The sequence below is a fragment of the Odocoileus virginianus genome, chromosome 32 (genome assembly GCF_023699985.2).
Source record: "Odocoileus virginianus isolate 20LAN1187 ecotype Illinois chromosome 32, Ovbor_1.2, whole genome shotgun sequence".
Lineage (NCBI taxonomy): Eukaryota > Metazoa > Chordata > Mammalia > Artiodactyla > Cervidae > Odocoileus > Odocoileus virginianus.
This window is the reverse complement of record NC_069705.1, coordinates 34,173,529-34,192,377: the sequence shown is the minus strand read 5'-3', so window position 1 is coordinate 34,192,377 and position 18,849 is coordinate 34,173,529. Positions and strand designations below refer to the sequence as shown.

The following is an 18,849-nucleotide window of genomic DNA, read 5'->3' as shown; positions in this document are numbered from 1 at the left end:
TAGGGCATAGTTCCTTAATACCAGTTAATATGGATACAAGACAAATAGGGATTTAACTGGTCATTATGAAAAAATAAAAATACTGAAATTACAATATAAAACTTACAAAAATATTTTCACGTAAATAATTTTTAAATTAAACTGAAGTCGCCCAGTTGTGTCCAACTCTTTGCAACCCCATGGACTGTAGCCCGCCAGGCTCCTCCGTCCAAGGGATTCTCCAGGCAAGAATACTGGAGTGGGTTGCCATTTCCTTCTCCAGGGGATCTTCCCAACCCAGGGATCGAACCTGGGCCTCCTGCATTTCAGGCAGACGCTTTATCCTCTGAGCCACCAGGGAAACCCCATTAAAGGCAGGATATATACATTTTATGGAGAAAGAAATGGCAACCTGCTGCAGTATTCTTGCCTGGAGAATCCCTTGGACGGAGGAGCCTGGTGGGCTGCCCTCTGTGGGGCCGCACAGAGTCAGACACGACTCACGCGACTTAGCAGCAGCAGTAGCATATACGTTTTAAAAACAAAGTAAGAAAGATAACTGTGATAATAACATGTTGCTCAAAGTGTGGGGCAAGAAAGACCCCCATACAATTTTGGTCCAGGCATTTAGTTAATAAATATCAGAATTATAGGTACATAGGTACATATTTACTGGGGTATATATGTATAATCCTATTCATTGGGGTTAGTTTGTAATAACAAAATATATGGATACAAACCAATTTACTGTCCATCAACAAAAATACTAATGAAGTATAATATGCCCTTGCAGTGATGTACTATGAAACCAAAAAAAACCAAACCACCAAAACTAACAAAAACAATATATTACAATAGAAGGAACCTATCTCAACATAATAAAGGTCATACATGACATACTCACAGCAAGCATTATTCTCAATGGAGAAAAACTGAAAGCATTTCCTCTAAGACCAGGAAGAAAACAAAGCTGCCCATTCTCACCACTGTTATTCAACATAGTTTTGGAAGTCCTTACCACAGCAATCAGAGAGAAAAAAGAAATAAAAGGGATCTAGATTGGAAAAGAAGAAATAAAACTATTTGCAGATGACATGATACTACATAGTATAACATACATGATATACATGCATAGATGACATGATATTATACATAGAAAACCCAAAAGATTATGCCAGAAAATTACTAGAATTCATCAATGAGTTTATTAAAGTTGCAGGATATAAAATTAATACACAGAAATCTCTTGAAATCCTATATACTAACAATGAAAAATCAGAAAGAGAGGTTAAGGCAGCAATCCCATTCACCACTGCAACAAAATTAATGAAATACCTAAGAATAAACCTACCCAAAGAATCAAAAGACTTGTATGCAGAAAATTTTAAGACACTGATGAAAGAAATCAGAAATGACGCAAAACAGATGGAGAGATACACCATGTTTTCTGGATTGGAAGAATCAATACTGTGAAAATGACTATACTACCCAAAATAATCAAGAGATTCAATGCAATCCCTATCAAACTTATCAATTATATTTTTCACAGAACTCAAACAAAACATTTCACAATCTGTATGCAAACACAAAAGACCCTGAATAGCCAAAGCAATCTTAAAGAAAAACAGATCTGGAGAAATCAGCCTTCTTGACTTCAGACAAAGCTACAGTCATGAAGACAGTATGGTACTGACACAAAATCAGAAATATAAACAGCAGCAGAAGATAAAAAGCCAAGAGATAAACTTCCACACCTGTGGGCATCTTATCGTTGAAAAAGGAGGCAAGGATATACAATGGAGAAGAGGTAGCACCTTCAATAAGTAATGCAGGAAAAACTGGACAGCCACATGCAAAAGAATGAAACTAGAACACTTTCTAACACCACACTGAAATAAACTCAAAATGGATTAAAGAAGTAAATGTAAGGTTAGAAACTATCAAGCTCTTAGATGAAAACATAGGCAGTATGCTCCATGACATAAATCACAGCAAGATCCTCTGTGACCCACCTCTAGAGTAATGGAAATAAAAACAAACAAATGGGACCTAGTTAAACTTAAAAGCTTTTGTGCAGCAAAGGACATAAACAAGATTAAAAGACAACCCTCAGAATGGGAGAAAATAATTGCAAATGGAACAACTGAATAAAGGATTAATCTCCAGAATATATACGCATCTCATATAGTTCAATATTAGGAAAACAAACAACCCAATCAAAAAATGGGCAGAAGACCGACCTAAACAGACATTTCTCCAAAGAAGACATACGGATGGCCAATGAACACATGAAAAGATGCTCAACATCAGTAATTATTAATGAAATGAAAAATCAAGACTACAATGAGGTATCACCTAACACTAGTAAGGATGGCCATCATCAAAAAATCTACCAACATTAAATGCTGGAGAGGCTGTGGAGAAAAAAGAGCACTCTACCCTGTTGGTGGGAATGTTAACTGCTTCAGCCATTGTGGAGACGCCTTAAAGAAACTAGGAATACATCTACCATATGACCCAGCAACTCTACCAGTGGGCATATACTCTGAAAAAAACCACATGTACCCCAGTGTTCATCACAGCACTGTTTACAATAGTCAGGACATGGAATCAACCGAGATGCCCACTGATTGATGAATGGATAAAGAAGATACAGTACATATATACAATATAATATTACTCAGCCATAAAAAAGAATGGATTTCAGTCAGTTTTAGAGGACCTAGAGCCTGCTGTACATAGTGAAGTAAGTCAGGAAAAGAAACATAGTACATTAACACACACATATACATATAATCTAGAAAAATGATATCGATGAACCTATCTGAAGGGAAGGAAAGGAGATGGAGGTGTAGAGAATGGACTTGTGGACACGGTGTGGGAGGGAGAGTGTGGGCCAAAAGGAAAAAATAGCATCAACATGTGTACATTATTGGGTATAAGATAGATGGATGTGGGAAGTTGCTGTGTATCATAGGGAGGCCAGTCTGGTACTCTGATGACCTGGAGGGATAGGATGCAGGGAAAGGAGAGAGGCTGGAGGGAGAGGGGATGTATGTGTAATTATGACTGGTTTGCATTATCATATGGCAGGAACAAACAAAACATTGCAAAATATATTTTTTAATTAAATTAAAAAAAAAACAACAGAAATGTATCATAGCCATCACTGATGTGAACCCACCGCAGAGTAAAATGCTACGTGGAAAGAGCTTGCAGCACAATGTCTATGATGTATAACATCTAGGATGGAAGAAGGGATGAAAAAGATGAATTACAATTACTAGATTAGTACACAAGCCACACTTGATTGCTACTTCTATGGTGTCATCTGTGGAAATCTGGGTCCCAGAGGACAAAAGGTCACTGGAAGATTAACTTTTATTTTGGCTTTTATACCTGTACACACATACACACACACACACCCCTATATGTAGACACACACATATATATCTACACACACATATACATATATATGTCTTCACTGTTTGAATTTTATTTTACTGTCACAAATATTACCTATTCAATAAATTCCCAATAATTTTATAACATGTGAACTTGGTTAATCTATTTGAAACTAAAACTTAGTTTAGATCTAATGAAAGTGTTGTTACATTCTATTTTAATTTTAAAAAAAGTCTTTTGAAAACATACCAAATCATGTATTAGTAACATAAAATATTACATGGAAAATGATCTTGAGTGGTTTCAGTAAGTTTCATGAAATCAAAGTACTACACAGTAAGAAGGTGCTCTGGGCTCAAAAACAAATGAAAAACAGTTATAACAACTTGATTCTTTGAACAGCTGATGTACACTGCCATGCTTGAGATGTTTAGAAAGGAAGACAGGAAGTTTCTGTTCTCCTTAATAAACAATTCCTGGCTGTTTTATTATTTCGTAAATGACTTCTGAGTTTGAAGAATATCATTTACTTAAACAGCAAGACAGGCCATAGAGATAGAACCAAATTTCTTTTTGAAGTGTGACTTTCAAAGTTACAGTTTCCTTTTGATCCAGATATATACTAGATTATCTTTTTCTTTTCAAACTCCTGACATTTTGCTAATGAGTTGAAGCCAAGGCTCACAGCTAACATTACATGAATATGATCCTTCACTTGGTGAAGCTTTGGAACAAGGACTTCTGGAGCAGAACTTAGTTTTCTTCCTTTCAATCCTCAAAAGACCACTTTCAGTGGCCACTCCGGGATAGATAAGATACATTATTTCACTACAAGATAACATATTGTTAATGGTAATGCATTTCAAGTGTTTATGTGCAGTCAGCATGGAAACTGAATTTCACCTGAAAGCAGAAGCAAGTTACCTCTTCTAAATGAAGAGCTTATGAATATGTAAATGTGAGTCTAAATCACAGTATAGTGATCTTTTCTGAGATATTTAATTACCTGAAAGAAGCATGAGACATTGTCATTTTTTTAAAGAAAAATGATAATCTATAATAAAATGAATGAATACTGAGGCTGTATTTTAAAAACTGTATTATTAAGCAAAGTGAAATAGGATATGGAAATAATGAAGGACTCCAGAGAAATAAATTACATCTAGCTCAGACTCTCTCACTAATTATCTGTATTACTAACTTCTGTATTCTCTAGATTAGCTATTAACTGGTTATAATACATGCCTTACTTCCTCCTACTATTTTTTATAAGGAAAAAAATGGAAAATATATATGGATGTCATTTTTTAGAGTTTTTAAAAAACACCCCTTGCATATATCATTTTAATAATTCTAGAAGCATTTTTTATTATTTGATAGCCATGATGACATTGGTAACAACAACCAAGAAATTAAAACAGAATCTCATCATTATTCACTTAATAACCTACACGGGACTAAGTAATGTGTCCTTTTAGCAAAGAAGAAAGCATGGTTTCAGCATCTTTTCCCATGGGAAAATGGGAAAATATAATCACTGAATTGTGAAAGGGTGGCAGAAGTACTGATCAATGTTTCAGCATCCAGTTTTTCATTGAACATTAAATGTACTCTCAAGTTTCCAGGTCTGTTGGAGGACAAAAGGTTTTTGATAGACGGAGGAAGCTAACTGTTTCTGGAAGAGGCAGGTCGGCATCGCCCTTCCCAGCTCCACTGGGCGGTTTGGGGAAAACGCTTCCCTTGGATTCTGCGCACTGGGAGAAGCAACAGCTGGTCCTCCTCCCCCTGATGGAGGCTGCCACCATTTCCTTTCCCTCCCCAGCTGATGAGGGTGTCTATTATTTATGATCATTAGATTACGCTCATCTCTCAGCCTTTGGGCAGGTATACAAAAACAAATCAGACCATCAATCTTTTCCTCCCGAGTTTCCAGTCTACAGATTCACACCTGCCCGTTTCCCATATTTATTAGACAGAAGCCTGTATCCACAGATGGGCCTTAACCGGGAAGGAAAGGAAAAACAAAATTTAGAAGCATGAAAACCTACAGATAATCCTGTCATCTTGCTCATATTATTGCAAAGAAAAGAAAGATCATTAGCTCTTGATCATCTACAGTTTGCAAGTCATCATCAGCAGTGTTTCATCTATACTGAATGCTGCTTAGATGAAAATACATTGGCACATACAGATCTCAAGGATACAAGGTATATGTTCAAATTCATAAAAATATACTGAGAAAGAAAATACGTTCGATGCAATAAAGAAATAGTCCTTTGTGAAACACTAAGGAGCCCTGACAGATATTTAGTTTCTGGGACAGGGTTTCCTCCAAAGCAAACTCATTAAAGTGTTTTAGGAAAATGAACCTGTGTCACTATTTAAAGAACTCCATGGTTTTCAAAATAGTATTTGTCTTATATGAGTGTTACAAAGCCTAGAGTGTTTCTACAGTCCTGCAGCCACATATAAAATCACCCTGATGCTGGTGAGTTTTTAGATACCAATCACAATAAAACTGCAGTTTGAATTGAATTCACTGAATTTTTTGGCTTCCTATAAGAAATATAACTTGATGGAGACACTATGATTATCTTTAAGAAATATAAGACTAAGTTTAGTAACTTTTGAAATGTAATAACATGAATCAAATTTGAGGCGAGGTATTTCTTTTAGGGTTCTATTAACAAAACCACTGTAAGTAAATGAAAAGTAAAAATGGTGAAGGTTAAGCCATGTGAAGAGGCTGTCATTTCTGTAATAAGACAGATGTTTAAACACATGCCCTCTGGCATGGCCTTCACATGAATCTCTAACTGCAACTGAACCTGAAAGTGTACTCAGGAGATAAGGAACTCTGGAAAAAAACACTGAAAAAGGAAAAAAAATTACTTTCCATATGTTTAATTCTAATTATGTAAAAATATAAAATTAATTTTGGTAATATTCTCTACATGTTATCTACTTATAATTTCCCTGCTTTCAGAGAGCCTATACATACCTCACCAAGGTTCAAATGACATAAAGGCAAAAGCTGAATATTAAGCATAAATAAAGTTTAAATAAACTATCTTTCAAGATATTTACTTTTGAATTACCTTTAGACACTCCTTATCTGCTTCACAAAGATTTTAAAGTCCAAAATTTGCTTCACGTGTCCATTTCTCTATCACTATTTGTGTCTATACCTACATCTACAGCAACATCCATAGCTATATTCTCATCTATATTCCTTACATTATTCCTATATATATTCATATCAATGTAACTATTTCAAGAGTCTTAGAGTAACAAATTATTACTAGTTCTATTTTCCTTGAAACAGGTAAGTTTGTTAAAAATAAGTCTGTATTAGGTGAATTCTATCAACCATTTAGAGAAGAGTTGACACCTACACTTCTGAAACTCTTCCAAAAAATTTCAGAGGAAGACTCTCAAGCGCATTCTATGAGGCTGCCATTAATTACCCTGAAACCAAAACCAGAAAAAGATCATAAAAAAAGGAAAATTACTGGCCAATATCACTGACGAACATAAATACAAAGATCCTCAACAAAATACTAGCAAACGAAGTCCAACAACACATTAAAAGAATCATACACCATTATCACATGGGCTTTACCTTAGGGATGCAAGGGTTTTCAACATATGTAAATTGACTGGTGTGATACACCACATCAATAAATTGATGCATAAAAACCATATGATCATCTCAATAAATACAGAATAAGCCTTTAACAAAATCCAACACCCACTTAATGATAAAAACTTATGATAAAACTTAATGATAAAATCCCACAAAGTGGGCATAGAGGGAACCTATATCAACATAAGTAAGTAAGTGTTAGTCACTCAGTCGTGTCCGACTCTTTGTGACCCTGTGGACTGCAGCCCACCAGGCTCCTCTGTCCATGAGATTTTCCAGGCAAGGATACTGGAGCAGGTTGCCATTTCCTTCTCCAGGGGATCTTCCTGACCCAGGGATGGAACCCAGGTCTCCTGCATTGCAGGCAGACGCTTTACCTTCTGAGCCACCAGGGAAGCCCCATATCAACATAATAAAGACCAAATTTCACAAAGCCGCAGCAAAAATCATTCTTAATGGTGAAAAACTCAAAGCATTTCCTCTAAGATCAGGAAAAAGACAACTTCTCCCACTTTTATTCAATGTAGTTTTGGAAGTTCTAGCCACAGCAGTCAGAGAAGAAAAATAAATAAAGGAATCCCAATTGGGAAAGAAGAAGTAAAACTGTCTTCCAATGGTATCTTTCACAGAATTAAAACAAACAAATCTGCAATTTGTACAAAAATATTAAAAGACTCTGAACAGCAAAAGCAATGCTGAGAAAGATAAGTGGAGCTGGAGTAATCTCAGGTTCTTTGACTTTAGACTATTTGACAAAGCTACAGTCATCAAGACATTATGGTACTGACCCAAAGACAGAAATATATATCAAAAGAGCAGGATAGAAAGCATAGATATAAACACACACAGTTATGGTCAATTAATCTACCACAAAAGAGACAAGAATATACAATGGAGAAAATACAGTTTCCATTGTATATTCTTATACAAGTGGTTCTGGGAAAACTGGACAGCTACATACAAAAGAATGAATTAGGATATACCTTTACAGCATACACAAAAATAAACTCCAAATGGATTAAAGACCTAAATATAAGGCCAAGAACCACAAAACTCTTATAGGAAAACATTGGCAGAACCCTCTTTGACATAAATTGCAGCAAGATCTTTTATGACCCACCTCCTAGAATAGTGAAAATAAAATAAAAAATAAACAAGTGAGACCTAATTAAATGCAGAAGTTTCTGTACAGCAAAGGAAGCCATTAGCAAGATGAAAAGCCAACCCTCAAAATGGGAGAAAATATTTGCAAATGAAGCAATGACAAGGAATTAATCTCCAAAAATATATAAACAGCTCACGCAATTCGGTATAAGAAAGCCAATCCAAAAAAATGGGCACAAAATCTAAATAGACATTTTTTTCAAAGAAGACATATAGATGACCAAGAGGCACATGAAAAGATGATCGTATCACTAATTATTGTGTGTTACTGACTCAGTCATGTCCGACTCTTTGCGACCCCATTGACTACAGCCTGCCAGGCTCCTTTGTCCTTGGTATTCTCCAGGCAAGAATACTAGAGTGGGTGGGCATTTCCTTCTCCAGCAGATCTCCCTAACCCAGGATTTGAACCCCAGGTCTCCCACATTGCAGGTGGATTCTTTACCATCTGAGCCACCCGGGAAGCCCATCACTAATTATTAGAGAAATGCAAATAGAAAAAAAAAATGATGTTCCCCCCCACACTAGTCAGAATGGCCATTATCAAAATATATACAAACAATGCTGGAGAGGGCATGGAGAAAAGGTAACATTATTAGACTGTTGGTGGGAATGTAAACTAATATAGCCACTATGAAGAACAGTGTGGAGGTTCATCAGAAAATGAAAAATAAAACTACCTTATGACCCAGAAATCCCACCTCTGAGCATATTCCCAGAGAAAACCATAATTCTAAAAGAATATGTACCCCAATGTTCATTGGAGCACTATTTACAACAGTCAAAATATGAAAGTAACCTAAATGTCCCTCAACAGAGGAATGGATAAAGAAGCAATCTACTTCATATAAATATAGTGATGTAAATGCCATATGGAATATGGTAAGATATTAGATACATGTGCAGTTTCAAGTTCAAAGAGTATATGATCCTGAACTTTCCGTATGTAAATGCTGGTAGGATCTGCTTTAAATATTTGAAATCCTCGACTACTTCTTACTGTCATAGCAATCAATCTCATTTATCTCTTTCACTTCCCTTGAACTTTCCTTTTTCCATGATATGTATTTCTACCATATTTCAGCTTATCCATCATTTTATTTTAGGAATACATCCATCTTGTCTAAGAGTAACATCAGATGGTCCTGAAGGTCATAGTGAAATTGTTATCACTTGAAAGCAAAAATGCAATCTTTTCTTTTTATACATGTAAAATAAATCTTAGGTTTACTACTAGTAAGATAAAAATGTAGAAGTGTTTCCCTTGTGCAAAAAATTTTGCTTTTAACTAAGATTTATCAATATTTCCTTATGACTTTAAAACATATATATTGCAGTTTTTATACATACTTGCAATTCTATTTTTATCCTTATTCACATGCTAATTTTTAAAGAAAAATCAAACAGCTAGGGATTTTATCATCACCTAGTTCATGTAGTAATTATAGCAATTACATTATTTACTCTTTTAAGCACCTTGAAGTGTTCTTGTACCATGCTAAGCATCATATAAGTTACTGATAGTAGGTAGATTAAATAAAAACTAAGTTGTTCAAATATATTCATGAGTTTTGAATATTTCAATTATGTTTAATGGAAATGAAAGCTGCTTTCCTATCTAAAAGATGTTGCTTTTCAGTGAAATATATTATGATTTTTCAGTATCTACCCAGTTCTCACCTTATAGTTTTACCTTTGGGACAAAAATGATTACATATTTTTAGTAAAATATGCTGTTCTGGAATCAATGTAAAGGGCAGATAGATAGCCATTTTAAGTGATCAGACAACTATTTTAAGAATGCATTGATCTACCTTGGAAGTCAGTAATCTCATGTCACCAGGTTAATGTCAATCTATTTTTTTTCAAAGATAGATATGCATCCATATTTTTAGCACTCTCAAGAGTCTGAAATTCCAGACTATATATTCCCTGGTGTTTGAGAACCACAGGCTGTGCATGAACAATGTGTGAACTCCTTTCCCTCAGTGCTTAGAGGGTTTTTCTTATTAGGAAAGCCACACAATTAATTATAATTTAATTATGACTTTGGGTCAGTAAGGTTTGATAGGGACCTTTTTGTTTTTTCACACCAAAATCCTTAAATGAGTAGTCAAAGCCTCTTCTCTGTGTTTTTTTTCTTTTGTCACTGCTAATGATGCTCCTCTTTATTATTTTTTTTTTCATTTATTTTTATTAGTTGGAGGCTAATTACTTTACAATATTGTAGTGGGTCTTCTTTAAATGAGGCATTGCATTGGGGGGGTTTCTGCCTGTACTATCAGTACATTCTTCTGAAAGCCTATCAACATAACTAATGATCACTTTCTCATAAACCTAGGCTGGTTTACTTCATCTTACCCCTGGGAATTTCCCAAGGCTTGGCATTTGTCTTCTGGTTTTATAGGTACTGTGTCCTAAGAGATCACATCTTGTTTTCTTCCTGTTTTTACTCCTGAAGTAATGTCTTCAAAAATCTTTGTTTCCCCTCTCACTTTCCTTTTGTTTGTTTTATAGTGCTGGGTTTAAGTGCGGGGGCTTGATATAAGTGAAAATTAACTTTGTAAGCAGTAACCACAACCTATATTGTGCTAAGGATAACAACTGTTTGCACTGAATCAGTTTTACTTAAAAATTCCCCAACAATATACCTAGATTACTGAGCAGGACTATGTATCATGTGCTAACCTGAAATGTGAGAAAGATCATGAAAAGTAGGATGTAAAGGTTTTGGTTACCTAGGTGGAAATATCTAACTTCTTGGAAAAGAATGTTATATTGCTGAAAACAACAGAAGTGAAACCATCCTTTGTAAATATCCCTGAGATTGTATAAAGACCCCTTAACAAGCCTCCTCTGAGACAATGTTCAGGCTTGTTCTACTCTTACCTGAATCTTCCTTACACTCTCAGCAACACTTGTGACATAGTGATTTTATTTTCCTTAAATGGTGGGATAGAAATTTATGTCATAGCTAAAAATATAACCCTTATTGTGATTATAGTTATTAAAAGAAAAATTGTGACAACATAGTAGTTATAATTATTATAATAATTATATAATATGTAAATTATATAAATATCATTTATAAATCAGTGTAAGCAAAATTATTTCTAAATATTATATTAATATAATGCTTGAACTCTCAAGCTCACATATTTTCAGCAGACATTAATTTGTTCATAAATCAAATGCAAAATTGTTTAATTTTCAAGGATTTCTATAATTTGCATGACATCAGCATCTCAGTGTCATCATCAAGTAGTTCTGACACACTGCTGAAGCTGGATCTCTTTATAATCCCTAACTCCTTTCTATCCACACACTTACACCCATCACTTGCTCATCTCTAAGACTGATGCCACCTCTCAGGGCTCCCCTCACATCCCACCACCTCACTGATCTCTTCCCCCCACTCCTGATCTCTGTCTGTATACAGCAGTAGCTTCAAATATTTTGCAAAAGTATCCCTTAAAGAACTTTACAAACTGTCCAATCCCTTGAACATATATAATTTGTCAAATGTTTTCTTCACAGATTTCAAGTTACTGTAAGCAAATAATTTCCAATATATTAAATAAATGGTTATTCTAAGGAAAAATTATCACATCATTCAAAATGTAATCAAGTTTATGTGCCATAGATACTCGGTATCATATTTCATTAACTTAAAAACTATGTCAAAAGTCTCTGTAAGACAAAAATAAAATATATCCCTGCTATTCTTAGAATGCATATTTGTAATTCTGAAAATTTTAACTATTTTATACATTAAAATATTTGATTTTCTCTAGCAAAATATATATACATATTACACTATATATACACACACATTTCATGTACTTATAAGGATAAATATTTAAAGAATATTTCTCTGGATTAAATAGTCATAATTATTACTTACATATAATTGATTTAAATAAATACCTATGTCATACATAGTTATTAAATATAAATGAAATGAAAATTTTCAAAGTGCATGTTTTTTTGGCATCTTAAATAAATTTACAAGCCTCTGACTTTAGTTTGTGTATGACTATGTCAATTCTAGTTTTGTCTTTCAACTGTATGACCATAACCACTGAGAAAACTTATTTACATAAATAAGTAAAAGAGAAAGAAATGTGCTGTGATCTAGTAGTGTCACAATTATTTAAACCCCTACTGTTTTAAAAGTCAAAAATCATATAGTACTATACCGTAAGAAACAAACCCTATGGTTCACTGGTTAATAACTACATTTTGGTTTTACTAATTTTTGTCCTAAGCAAAGATTTGGAGACCACCTGACTGGCAAACAAATGTGTTTCCTGGTCTGCTACACTCAGGATGTCAGCAAATTGGGAAAACTCAGCAGTGGCTACAAGACGAATAAGCCAATTTTCATTTCAATCCCAAAGAAGGGCGATGCCATTGAATGTTCAAACCAAACAATTGTGCCTATTTTGCATGCCAGTAAAGTTATGCTCAAAATCCTTCAGGCGAGGCTTCAGCAGTGCCTGAATCAAGAACTTCCAGATGTACAAGCTGGGTTTAGAAAAGGCAGAGGAACCAGAGATAGAATTGCCAACATTTGTTTGATCACAGAGAAAAACATCTACTTCTGCTTCAGTGAAGTAGGCTAAAGCCTCTGACAGTGTGAGTCAATACCAGGCCACCTTACCTCTCCTTCCTGAAAAATCTGTATACAGGCCAAGAAGCAACAGTTAGAAACAGACACGAAACAACTGACTGGTTCAAAATTGGGAAAGGATTATGACAAGTCTGTACTGTCACCCTGCTTATTCAACTTCTGTGCAGAGTACATTTTCTCAATACCAATACCAACATGCCGAACATATTCTTTGTCAGGTGCTCCAGGATCTTTTACACTCAGGGCAATGCCTAGAGTAAGAGAGAAGAAATGAAATGCCTTGCATTTCTTCTCTGGCAGATTAATAAGTACATATAGAGGCTGAAGATGTGATGTTCATGCTTTTCAAACCATCTGTATCTGTATACCCAGGAAGTTTTGGCATACCCTCAGAAATATTCAGACTCCATTCTGAAGATTACTGCTCTCCAGCACTGGAAAGGCCATCCAAAAATTAGGTCTTAATTTTAAACCAATTATGTTACTCATTGTTGTTTTATGAACATCTGTTTAACTTCCTCATGTGAGGTGGAATCACTTGAGTTACACTTAGTTTATGTCATGCACTTCTTGATATTAAACCAAATCTTTCAGTGCAGATTAGAATCCCAAATATGTATGTGCTTAGTTTCCATTTCTAAAAGCATCAGTTAAAAAAAAAAAGGCAAACAAATTAAATAACATGATGTGGTTAGTTTTAAATGTTAATGCCAAAAATATTTTGCATTCCAACCACAGACCATTGTAATTTATTTTGAATACAACTATAAATTAGATTACAGCCTCCTACGGAATGGAAATTCAGAAAGATTGCAAATTAGTAGAAGTCACTACATTTAAATTCAGTCTGTAACACAGTGAAATCCAGATACACACACTGTCTTCCCACAGGTATCCACATAAATTCAGACAACTACATTTACGGTTACACTTATGTTTTATGTATATGCCTGTTATATTTATAGGGCTTTATTTGTTTTCCTAGTTGGATGTTCCTTAAGGGCTAGTGTCACATTAAAAAAAATGATTTTTTTTTTTGTTTTGGAAATAAACATTTGGAAAAAAGAAAGAAATTTGGGGAAAAAACCCACTATTGATTATTTCAGAGTTTTGAATTTAAATGCTTTTTTTCATAATTTTCTTTATTTTTATGTCATCTTACTAAATGGTTTAGCACGTTCAGACATCTACCTATAAATAGATTCTGTAAAATTCCACCTGTAAGTGGATTCTAAAGCATTTGGTTAATTTATTTCAGTTTTAATTTAATTTTAACCTTTCATCTTGATAAACCTTCAGATAATCTTTATTCTGCTAAACTGTTTTACATCATAAAAGTGTTTCTCAACAGTTATCTTAGACTTTTGTTCCTGATTATCTAGGTTAACAGTTTTCAAATTTACATAAATATCTATAAAAATGTTCCTCCACATTCATAATCATATTTTCATGACTGACTTCCAATATTTCTACTTAATTTAAGAATCCAGAGCTAGTCACAATTTAGTTTACTTTCTGAAGGGCTGCATACAAAACCTTTTCTATGAAGATTACTGCAGAATGTATTAATGTTTTTTCATGGTTGATAATTTCTTTATATCCCAAAATTATTGACTTTGTTTCAAGGTAACAATATACATTAAATTATTTGAATCTAGCCCTTTCCTGATGCCATTGAAATAAACAAAATATTAAGAATGTAACCTGTAACAGTTCTGACAAGTAAGAATAATTGACCTTGTATATGTGTGTGTATGGTAAGTCACTTCAGTCGTGTCTAACTCTTTGCGACCTCATGGACTGTAGCCCACCAGGCTCCTCTGTCCATAGGATTCTCCAGGCAAGAGTACTGGAGTGGGTTGACATTTCCTTTTCCAGGGATCTTTCCAACCCAGGGATCGAACTCGTGTCTCCTACGTCTCCTGCACTGGCACAGAGGTTCTTTACCACCACTGCCACCTGGAAGCCCTATAGTTGACTGACCTTAGCAAATATGAAATCTTGAAGTTCATAGATGGTGTAATATAATGCTATGAATTGGAGAAAAAGGTATTTAAAAATATGGCCACATTTCATACCATGGAAAGAAAAGACCTATCCAAAATATAGTAGTATCAGTTCCGGGTTTCAGCTCCAACATGTAAAAAAGTCACGACTCCTGTCCTTACAAAAAAACTGGGCAAACTGAAAGCCAGCAATGCTTCCTAGACCCACAAGAGGACAAAGATTGCAGAGTAACTGAAATTTTGAGATACAGGCTCATCTAATGAGAACCAGCCAAACTCTCTTAACCTGGAGCAGAAGCTGCTGGAACCATAACTGTTAGGAACATTTAAATGATAATTTTGATGAACTGTTGGGGGAATGAATGTAGACTGGTATTAGAAGGAAAAAAAAAATGGCTGAGTACAAGCTTTAAAAATGATCTATATTCTTTTGGGCTTTATCTGCAGGAAAATTACAAGATTCTCAGAATGTTCCCCATGTGGCTCTAGGAAGGAGGAGATTAATCATTGTAGCTATAACTGAAGTCTGCTCAGTATATTTCCCATAGACTTCTCCTTACCTCTCCATGGAGGAAACTTGGCCAGAGACTTATCTCTATGGGTAGGTTCATCCCCCCTGCTCCGGACCTTTCTATCCTTCCTGACTCACAAAGATGTGGGGTGGGGACTACAACCAATAAAACTGAAGGCTTCAAAGTCATTGATGTAGAATGCTGTAGCCAGAGAAGGAAGTTGGGGTAAAAATGGAAGAAAAGCTATTCCACTGAGGAGAAAGACTTATTAAGTTCACATTTCCAAAAGATGAGGCCATTAGATGACTGAAATCATAGAACGCCTCCACTACCCCACACGTTAACAACTACCTCACTAGGGCGCCAGCCCATTACTCAGGGGAGCTGAAAGCAGCTTTCTTTGAGAAAGATTACCTAGAAAGCCTGAAGTCAAGAGATAAGACAAACATGGATACCAGGGGAATGTGAAATGCAAAACTTCTGGTAATTCTAGCAAATATTAAACAGAGCCCGACTCAGCCAGAGTAACATAATCACACAACAGAAAGGTCTCTTTGCCTCAGTAACCATACTGATTCACAATATCTGACTTTCAACAAAATTACAAGGTGGCCAGGCATGATAAAAGGCAAGCTAAAACAATCCAAAGAGGCAAAGCAATCATCAGACCATATGCAGATATGACACAAATGTTGGAATTGACTATGAGCTCAAATCTGGTGTTCTGTCGCACCTAGAGGGGTGCGATGGGGTGGGAGGTGGGAGGGAGGAAATATACATTTATCCATGGCTCATTCATGTTGATGTATGTCAGAAACCAGCACAATATTGTAAAGGAATTATCCTCCAATTAAATATAAACAAACTTAAAATAAGTGAAATTTGAACTATGAATAATATGTCAAGTGCTCTAATGGAAACAGTAGTCTAACAAACATGAACAAAAGGGTAATGAAAGTAGATGAAAATTCTGAGCAAGAGGCAAAGGGGAATACTAGGATTCAAGAATGTAACAGAAATGATGACTACCTTTGATGGTCAGCAAACAAGCTAGGGTAGAATCAAGCAGCTTTAAGGTAAGTCAGTAGAAACCTCCCAAACTGGAATGCAAAGGTGGCGGGGCGAAAAAGCCAGAAGAGAGTATTGAAGAATTATGGGACAAAAAGTTTTAATACATGCACAATTAGAAAACAAAACATAAAAAGAGAAAACATAGCAAATTATTTTAAGTAATAATAGCTAAGGGCTTTTTAAATTAACGACAAACACCAAACCACAGATTCAGTAAGCTCAGAGAATATCAAGCAGGATAAGTACAAGAAACAAACAAAAAGCCCTATATTTAGGCTTTCTGTTTTCAAAAGGTAGAAAACCAGAACAAGGGAAGTTTTGGAAAGCAGCAGGGGGAAGGGAATTTCAGGGCAAATAAAAATATGAACCAAGTATATATTTAAAGTGGATTTCTTTTAGAACATATAAATGTGAAGGATAAAACTGAAGGACTCTAGAAAGATATGCCATACTAATTCTAATTTTTAAAAATGTTCGAGCAGTTGGAGAAATATCAGAAATAAGTTAACATCTGACTTATAAGAAATTGAATGTGGGATATTATAAATACTAAACTATTTCATTATTTTTCTGTAAATATATATATATATATATTTAATTGGAATATAGTTGGTCTACAATGCCATGCCAGTTTCTGCTATACAATTAAGTGAGTCAGCTATGTGCATACACATATCTCTTCTCGTAAATTTTCTCCCATCCCATCCCTCTATCTCCCATGTAGGTCAGCACAGGGCACCAAGCTGTGCTCCCTGAGCTATAGAGCAGGTTCCCACTTAAGATTATTTTAAATTTTAAAAGGAACTACATTAAAATTGCATTAATCAGTGAAAGTAGTACACTCTGTTTTGAAAGAAATAATTTGCAGCTATTTGTTCATACATAGAAAAGCAAAAAATAAAGAATATCCATCAAATCATTAATTATGATTGACTTTAGAAGACTTTACATAAATTATATATTTCTAATGTTTAGTAGCCTTTATAGTCAACAAGAGTCTGAAATGCAGTACTTGGGTGCAGTATCAAAAATGACAATGATCTCAGTTCCTTTCCAAGGCAAACCATTTAGTAACACAGTAATGCAAGTCTATGCCCCAACTACTAGCTGAAGAAGCTGAAGTTGAATGGTTCTATGGAGACCTACAGGCCTTCTAGATTTCACGCCAAAAAAGATGTCCTTTTCATCATAGGGGGTTGGAATACAAAAGTAGGAAGTCAAGAGATACCTGGAGTAACAAGCAAGTTTGGCCTTGGAGCACAAAATGAAGCAGGACGAAAGCTAAAATGGTTTTGTCAAGAGAACACACTGGTCAAAGCAAACATCCTCTTCCAACACAAGAGACAATTCTACACATGGACATGACCAAATGGTCAATACCCAAATCAGACTGATTATATTCTTTGTAGCTAAACATGGAGAAGCTCCGCAAAAACAAGACCTGGAGCTGACTGTGGCTCAGATCATCGGCTCCTTATTACAAAATTCAAGCTAAAATTGAAGAAAGTAGGGAAAACCACTAAGCCATTCAGATGTGAAATACATCAAATCCCTTATGATTATACAGTGGAGGTTACAAATAGATTCAAATGACTAAAGCTAGTAGACAGAGTGCCTGAAGAACTATGGAAAGATGTTTGTAACATTGTGAAGGCAGTGACCAAAACCATCCCAGAGAAAAAGAAATGCAAGAAGGCAAAGTGGTTGTTTGAGGAGGCTTTAAAACAGCTGAGGAAAGAGAACTGAAAAGCAAAGGAGAAAATAAAAAAATTTAAAAAAAAAAAAGAAAGAAAAGCAAGGGAGAAAGGGGAAGGTGTACCCAACTAAATGCAGAGTTCCAGAGAATAGCAAAGGGAGATAAGAAGGCCTTCTTAAACAAGGTAGACAATGAAGTAGAGGAAAACAACGTATCTCATCAAGAAAATCAGAGAGATCAAGGGAACACTTCATGCAAGGATGGGCACAATAAATGACAGGAACAGTAATGACCTAATGAAGGCAGAAGAGATTAAGAAGAGGTGACAAGAATACATAGGAAAAAAACATACAAAAAATGTCTTAATGACCTAGATAACCATGATGATATGATCACTCACCCAGAGCCAGACATCCTGGAGTGGGAAGTCAAGTGGGCCTTAGGAAGCATTACTACAAACAAAGCTATTGGAAATGATGGAATTCCGGCTGAGTTATTTCAAATTCTAAAAGATGATGCTGTTAAAGTGCTACACTCATATGCCAGCAAATCTGTAAAACTCAGCAGTGGCCACAGGACTGGAAATGATCTATTTTCATTCCAATCCCAAAGAAAGACAATATCAAAGAATGTTCAAACTACTATACAGTTGTACTCATTTCACATGCTAGTGTTATGATCAAAATCCTTCAAGCCAGGCTCCAACAGAATGTGAACCAAAAACTTCCAGATGTATA

The 18,849-nt window shown here is 35.2% G+C and overlaps 1 long non-coding RNA gene and 1 other non-coding gene across 2 annotated transcripts in view; one reads left to right on the top strand and one right to left on the bottom strand.

Moving 5' to 3' along the window:
* The window catches only part of LOC139032614 (uncharacterized), a 611,315-nt gene that overhangs the window by 547,569 nt on the left and 44,897 nt on the right, over window positions 1-18,849 (top strand). The window lies entirely within an intron of this gene.
* TRNAF-GAA (transfer RNA phenylalanine (anticodon GAA)) lies at window positions 269-340 on the bottom strand. The gene has a single exon. It is a non-coding gene; the product is annotated as a tRNA-Phe (tRNA).